At 38.7% G+C, this 8,136-nt stretch overlaps 4 non-coding genes across 4 annotated transcripts; 2 read left to right on the top strand and 2 right to left on the bottom strand.

Annotated features, from left to right (window-relative positions):
- Positions 1-332: 332 nt before the first annotated feature.
- On the top strand, positions 333-404 carry trnap-ugg (transfer RNA proline (anticodon UGG)). Its single transcript has one exon. It is a non-coding gene; the product is annotated as a tRNA-Pro (tRNA).
- Positions 405-3,011: 2,607 nt separating this feature from the next.
- trnap-agg (transfer RNA proline (anticodon AGG)) lies at positions 3,012-3,083 on the top strand. Its single transcript has one exon. It is a non-coding gene; the product is annotated as a tRNA-Pro (tRNA).
- A 1,698-nt stretch (positions 3,084-4,781) lies between these two features.
- Positions 4,782-4,853, bottom strand: trnap-agg (transfer RNA proline (anticodon AGG)). The gene has a single exon. It is a non-coding gene; the product is annotated as a tRNA-Pro (tRNA).
- A 1,512-nt stretch (positions 4,854-6,365) lies between these two features.
- trnap-agg (transfer RNA proline (anticodon AGG)) lies at positions 6,366-6,437 on the bottom strand. The gene has a single exon. It is a non-coding gene; the product is annotated as a tRNA-Pro (tRNA).
- Between the last annotated feature and the right edge of the window lie 1,699 nt (positions 6,438-8,136).

Raw genomic sequence — 8,136 nt, 5'->3', positions numbered from 1 at the left:
CGCGTGCACAGACAGTCATGCGTTTCCGGTCAACCAACCAATCAAAGGTGACCAATTAATGACGACATGATTCTGATTTGTTTTACCTGAAAAAAGCATAAACAATATTTTAAAGTATGTTCAGTCCTTCAAGAAATGTAAAAATGTAAAATGCGCTAAAAAGTCACATTAGTCAGGAGACTAGGTGCATTTAGACCGATAGATACGCAACATATGTGCGTATATATGGGATTTTATCCTTATTATTATCTTATAAATATATAAATAATACAATAAAATAACTCCCGTGAGCTTTATCCGTCCTTTCATCAACTGTTTCATCTTGAACAGCTGGCTCGTTGGTCTAGGGGTATGATTCTCGCTTTGGGTGCGAGAGGTCCCGGGTTCAAATCCCGGACGAGCCCTTATTTTTAACCCCCAAACTTCAATTAAATTGTGGTCCTTGCATGTATAGATATATTATGAAAAAAAATGATAAGAAGAATGTGTTCCAACTACTTAGATTTTTGTGCCACACATATATTCATTAATTCACTGACAGAAGATCATTCTGAAACATCGGAACCATCTGCCTCTGCATATTAGACAGTGCTCCTCTGTCTGTTTTAAATCCCTTCTTCAAACCCATCTTTTCTCCTTGGCTTTTGAAACCATGTGAGATGTTTGAAGGAACTATCTTTATTCTATTGTTTTTATTTGGTAGTGGTTTATAGTTCTTATTATCTATTTTATTGATTTATTTTATTGTTTTTAATTGTATGGCTTTTTAATCTGTGCTTGTATTTTATTCTTTTATTTGGGTTTTATTTATTCTTCTGAATAGCACTTTTTTTCTTTTTTGTACAGTTTCTATGTCTTTAAATCTATGCTTGTATTTTCTTCTATTTTGGTTTTAATTAATGGGTATTATCATATTAGTATGTAGGAAAAAGGATGTGTGATATTGTTATATTTATTATTATTATTATTTTATTATTAATTATTATTATTATATTCATACAAAATTAAATGCTATATAGTGATCATAAGGAATAGAAATTGGGGGTAGGAGTACATAAGTTTTTACTTCTTCCTACTCCTTTTCGAGCATGGATAATTCCATTTCATTTGTTTTATTATCTTCTTATTATTTTTTGTGTGTGTGTGTGTGTGTGTGTGTGTGTGTGTGTGTTTGTTTGCTTATCAGTCATTCATGTACTAGTACTTATATTTTGCTGCTTGATTTTTGTTTTTATTTCACTGTCTACATGTTCAAAATAAAGATTTCCTTCATTCATCATTCATTCATTCATTCATCTCTGGATAGCACTTTTTTCTTTTTTGTACAGTTTCTATGTCTTTAAATCTATTCTGTATTTATTCTTCTGTTTTGGTTTTCATTATTCTTCTGTACAGCACTTTGGTCCACTGCAGTTGTTTTAAAGTGCTGTACAAATAAAGTTGGATTGGATTGGACAGAAGAGCCATTTATCCAAAAACAGAACTTACATTTCAAAAGGTACGTGGAAAATTGGAGCTGGATTCCTAAAATATTACATCGAACACTACTATTACTATTATTACTACTAAGACTACACCTTCATGCGTCTGTCTTTATGTGCGTCCACATCAGGACGTCTGTTTCCATCTGACTCTGTCTTCTTCATCTTAAACCTCCATGTTCTCCTTCACCACATCCATAAATCTCCTCTTTGGTCTTCCTCTGGTGGCTCCATCTTCATCATCCTTCTACCAGTTTATTCTCCATCCTCCTCCTCTGCACATGTGCCAACCATCTCAGTTTGTCCTCTCATACTTTGTCTCCAAACGTCCACCCTGAGCTGTTCGTCTGATGAGTCCTTCCATGACTCAACCATCTCAGTCTGGACTCATAAAGCTCAATATAAACTCTAATGTTTGTGTTAGTTTCTTGGGTTTTTTTAGTCTCTGTTGGATTATAGATGGGATTTGTCTTGGATAAATAACGGTTAAATAAAAATAACAAGTAAAAAAGTGGCTCAGACAGTGAAATAATAACATTAAAACCTATTAATATATCAACTCAAATCTTTTCTCAATGTTTTGGAGTGAAAAAACTAAAATTATTTTATGAAAATGTTTACATCTACAAACCCTCCTATAAAAATATAAATGACATGAACAACCATGAGCAATCGGAAGTTTCTTATGAAAAATTTCTGCATTTTTAACAAGTGTTCAGAGAACGTAAACCTCCACCAAACACCCTGAATGGTGTCCATGTGTAGATCGACTATTTAAAAAAAAAATTAAACCATTTCCAGGTTGTTCCATACAGGAGTAAAAGTTGAAGCTTGGTCCCAGTCATGTGTCTGTCCAATTATATTCAATTCCAATCAATATTTGTTGAGTTCTAATTTTAAATGTGTGGTAAATGGGATTTTCAGTGTTAAATGTAAATGTCCACAGAGTCCACATTCCACAGTGGGTGTGGACAGTTTTGTACCTACAAGACATTGTTCTAAGCTACAGGTGGATCCAACTGGAGGCTAATCGGAGTCATTTTGAATTTTTTAGGCATTTTCTAAAATGTCTCAATGATGACAGATGGACAACTGTAGAAGTTGTGACCTTGCTGTGACCTTGAACTTTGGCCTACTGGGACCAAAATGGACTGGGTTGGTCCCAGGGCCTAGGCCTATCTGTGGGGAAGATTTGGGAAAGATGGGTGGAAGAGTATTCCTGTAAAGTTGCTAACAAACAAACAAACATGCAAACAAACAAATACACAAAGCAAAGTGATCACAATACCTCCTGGCGGAGGGAATAATGATGCAAAATAATATTGCTGGAGATGAGGCTGACCTATTTGCCAGGATGCTGTGCTCAGTTTCTGCAGGCTGTGGTGTCAAACCTGCAGCAGAGGGCGCTCTTTAGCTTCATGGGATGTTGGTCTGACCGCTGCCACATCACCAGTGTGAAGTTCTCAGTAAGTACAGGTCTGGATGGGACAGGGGAGGAGATTTAAACAGTCTGGTTTCAGTCAGCAGGCAGGCTCGTTGGTCTAGGGGTATGATTCTCGCTTAGGGTGCGAGAGGTCCCGGGTTCAAATCCCGGACGAGCCCTGTTTTGATCATCCAACTCAACCTGCACATGTGAAATATGTGCAAATATGAAAAACCTGAGAAATAATCACCTGTAACAGATAAAAAATACTTCTCCAATTGCTGTGAAAGCAGTGAAGAGATGTTCTCAGTTGTGTGTTTCTAACCCTAACCCATTTCCAAGTGTTATGCTGGTTTGGCTGGAGGTTTTGTATAGCTGTAACCCTAAAACCTAAACCTAACCCTAAACCTAACCTAACCTGTGTTGTTTCAACCATCTCCAAACAGCAGGGGCAGACGAGGACTGAAGATGCCGTTAATGGACTGAAGGTGGCAGTAAGACAGATGCATGGAGGTGTTGAAGCACCTGATGAAACCAACCACACATCATTTCTTCCAGTTTTTATTTCCACCTCTCATTCACTGAGAAACCCCTTGAACTCGTCTATTTTTGCAGCTCATGTGGTGGCTGATGATCCTGAGGCAGCAGGGTGAGAAAAGGAAACAGCAACTGTGTGCAGAAAATATTCACACAGAAGTCTGATTTTAGCTTCATATTTGCAGAGGCGGTGAGTCACAACATCGAAAACAGGCCCTGGAGATATGAACATTATATAAGACAGTCCACACATCTGTGTCCACCTGTCCGTCTAACTGTCAGCAGGAAAGGGAGTTACCAGTTAGGACTCCAGTTAATTTTTCAGATTTTCTATTTCCAAGAGTTTATGGGGTTTGGTTTGGTTTTCAAACTCTATTTTAAGAAAAGTTGGGCCATTTTTTCACTGTTTTCACTGTTTTTTTTAACCAAAGTAATAGAATCTTTGTTAATGAAAAAAAATTACATACGAAACGTCACATGGGCCTTTTTGGAAATCTTGCCGTGCATTGCATTGTGGTGGTTTCTTACGGATTCTGCAACAAAACGATCCAGATCGCTCCAGCGTAAACTTCTCCAGTCCACCAGCGTTGTTTTCCAGTCCAGTCGGTGGATGGAGGTAAAGGACACATTTGGGTTCAACACCCACCAGCAGACGCACAAACTGCTGTTAGACTGAACTCATGAAATCACGTTGTGTGTCACAGCAGTTCTGATGGCATTTGGTGTGTGTTCTACGTGCACAGTTTCATCCTTTCATGTGTTATTCAACGCCATTTGATTGCATGTTAACCCTAACCCTAACTCTAACCCTAACCCCTCCCCACTAATCACATGGTATTTGACGTGGTGTGGGTGTTATTTGTACACATTTCATGACATCACGTTGCTGCTGTTGTGGAATTCCCATTCCCACAATGCACATTGCAACAAAATTTCCGAAAAGGCCCAAGTGACATTTGGGTTTGTTCTGTAAACAAGTGGACTGTGTTTAAAATGGAGACATTACGAAGTTTTTCACTGTGAGGGAAGTGACTCAGACATGTAAGCACAGACAGACCAATGGAGTAGAGATAGTTAGGATGTGACAGGGGTTGGACACATTTGAACAAACATCTGGGATCAGAGTCAGACGCTGCTTTAAATGACTAAACCAGTGCACTGACTGAAAACCAACCCGTGAGTGTTAGGTCCAAACAGATCTCAGGTAATGACGGACAGAACACCTGTCAGCAGAGAGACAATTATGTCAGACCATCTTATCTGACACAGGCAGTGGTTTTCAAGTTATACGAGAATGTTGAATTTTATCAAGTTTAATGAACCAAGTGTGGTTTAAAACTGGGCTCGTCCGGGATTTGAACCCGGGACCTCTCGCACCCTAAGCGAGAATCATACCCCTAGACCAACGAGCCTGACTGTGGCGGTAAAACAGATGGTTTAAATCCCCTCCCTGTCCCATCCAGACCTGCACCTCCAGAACTTCCTCTGCTGATGTGGCGGCTGTCAGACCGTCCTCACATGAGGCTGAACAGCGCCCTCTGCTGCATGGATCACATTCTGCACACGTCCTCAGCGCTCAGCCTCATCCTCTGCATTATCTCTGAAACTCCGGTCAGTCAGACCTCTCAGCTTTTGATTGGACTCCTCAGAATCGTGGTTCCACATATATCAGGATAAGCCCCACCCCCTGGCCCGCCCTCCCACAGCTTTCAGCCTCTGCTTCTTGTCCCATTACAGACTTGACTGGGTTTTCTGTAAAAGTTTCTGCTGAATTTGTGATTGAGGTGAATTTTCATAACATATAACTCTCCACTTTACACTATTGTCACTTTTCCATTGGACACATGTGCAAAACTTTACTGATATTTACTAAATGTAGAAAAAAAAACCAGTTCGTTACAGTGCATCATGTTGTTTTTTTCATTAAATCACAAATACGATGATTTGTTTATTTATTATTGTGAGATGTCGCAAGAGGTCATTCCATAAACATAAATGCTGTTTTGGATTTAGAACGCTCGTTACCCCTCTATCCTGTATTTATTCAAAAATGGTTGGGTGTCCTCGTGTGTCCACACATACCATGTTTGTTTTAAAACTCTTCTTCTTCTCTTGTTGCAACATCCATCAACATCTGTTTTGTTTTTTTCTTTTTTGTTCATGTGATTTTAGTTGCGTAAAAAGGTCTTTCCATTGCAGTTTGTCATGACATACCAATTTTGGTACGCCTGAAAAACCACCTCTTGCCAGTCAAAAAACTTTACATCGAAAACAAGAGTTTTGGCGAAATTGTTGTTTTTCCATTGGGCAAATTTTTATGCATAAGTTATATTTGCACAATTTGAGGGTCAATGGAAAAGTGACTTATGACTGTATGTGACAGCCTGACCGCCTGAGGCCTTGGAAAAACACCCGTTGTGTTTCTGACAGAACAAGGTTGTTTGCCATGATTTCTGTTTGAAACTATCAGCTACATTTACAAAACTTCCCGCCAAACCAGCGTAACATATGACAATGCAAACAAGTCTTCCAAAACTCAAACTGCGCTCAGCTTCTATGCTCCACACGTCTGGAACAAACGCCCAGAAAACCTCCGATCAGCTGGAACACTCAGTTTATTTAAATCCAGGTTCCAGACCCTCCTGTTCTCAGCTGCATTTGAATAGAGTTTAGATTCATCAGTTCAGATCTGCACTGTTTCTGTTAAGCTTCGAGTTTTTATGTTTATTTTTTCTCATGCCTATACTTCTATTTCTTCTCGGCTGTAATGCTTTTAATGTTTTACGTAAAGCACTTTGAATTGTCTTGTACATGAAATGTGCTGTAGAAATGACCCTGCCTTGCCTGGTCTAGTTCAGAACACCTTATCTGTTACAGGTGGTTATTTGTCAGGTCTTCCTGACTCTATTTGGTTGATCAAAACGGGGCTCGTCCGGGATTTGAACCCGGGACCTCTCGCACCCTAAGCGAGAATCATACCCCTAGACCAACGAGCCTGCCTCCTGTCTGAAAGCAGACTGTTTAAATCTCCTCCCCTGTCCCATCCAGACCTGAACTTACTGAGGCCTTCTCACTGGTGATGTGGCAGCTGTAAGACCAACATCTGATGAGTCTGAACAGCGCCCTCTGCTGCAGCTTTGGCGCCACAGTCTGCAGAGACTGAGCACAGCATCCCACCAGGTAGGTCAGCCCATCTTCAGCCTTATTTTAGGATCTAATGAGACGGTGAAATACAGGAGAAGAATGAGGCAGGCTGGAGGAAGACCTGGAGTCCCCGAGGAGTACCTGGAGCACAGGTGTCAAACATGTGGCCCGGGGGCCAAATCTGACCCGCCAAAGGGTCCAGTCTGGCCCACCGGATGGATTTGTGAAATTCAAAAATTACACTGAAAGTATTAACAATCAAGGATGTCAAATCATTTGTAGTTCATTTCAGTCTAAAGTGGATCAGAGCAGTAAAATACTACCGTAATAACCTATAATAATGACAACTAAATTTGTCTTTGTTTGAGTGTAAAAGAGTAAAATTAAACAGAAAACGTTCACAGTTACAGACTAGCCTTTTACAAAAAAATGTGAATATCTGAAATGTCTGAAGAGAAGTATGTGGAATTTAATAATACTCTCCCTGTTATTTAATGTTTTGTGCATTTGTAGATCCACTGTGATCTGTAAGTTGTGATTCACGTGTATAAATGATAACTGAGGCCTAATATTGTTAACATTGCACGTATTTTACTAACAGATTTTTGGTTGTTCTTATTTGTTCATGTTATGTTCAAGTACAGTTTGTAGATGTAAACATTTTCATTAATTAATCAAGTAATCAGTGGGTCAAAATCATTTTATTTCAGGTTCCACATACAGACACATACAGTCCAATTAGATTTGAAGTGGGTCAGAAACCAGTAAAATATTATTATAACAACCTATAAATAATGACCAGATCAAATTTTCTCTCTGTTTTTTGGTGTAGAAAGTTAAATTACATGAAAATGTTTACATTACCAAACTATACTTTTATAATAAATGTGAATAACCTGAACAAAGATGAACAAATGGAAATGTCTGAAGAAAAGTAAATGTAATTTGACCAATATTCTGCCTGTTACTAATGTTTTGTGCGATTGTAACGCACGTGTAAATGATAAACTGATGTATCAGCTACACTATATGGACAAAAGTATGTGGACATGTTGAATTCCGGTGTTTCTTTTCTAACAGGGGGCTGGAATACAAAACAATAAGGACTAATGTCAGAATATAGTTTTATATTATGGGATAGACATCATTGCACTGGTTAGTTTGGTTTAAATTATTATCTTTGTTTCCAAAATGCCCCAGAGATGGTTTGGGACTGAATTTCTCTCAAACATTGATATTGTTTTTTGTTTTGTTTTTTATCCATGACTCTGATTTTAAATGTTCTATCTAAAAATTGTACTGTAACCTACATTCTCTAAAATGAAATCACATCTATTTTGGGTCACTGGCAATCTATAAACCCAATTTGGTCTGAATTCAACCAATAGTTTGACTGCTAAAGTGTTAACAAAGAAACAAATCGAACCAAAAACAATACCCCGTGCCTCCTCTTCAGGGGGCGGGGTAACAAAACTGAGCAAATGCAATAATATTATCCCATAATATAAAACTATTATTCTGACCAAGGTTCTAATAGTTTTGGATTTTTCA

Source organism: Sphaeramia orbicularis, chromosome 6, assembly GCF_902148855.1.
Source record: "Sphaeramia orbicularis chromosome 6, fSphaOr1.1, whole genome shotgun sequence".
NCBI lineage: Eukaryota > Metazoa > Chordata > Actinopteri > Kurtiformes > Apogonidae > Sphaeramia > Sphaeramia orbicularis.
The sequence above is the reverse complement of the archived record's forward strand: the minus strand, read 5'-3'. Positions and strand labels throughout refer to the sequence as shown.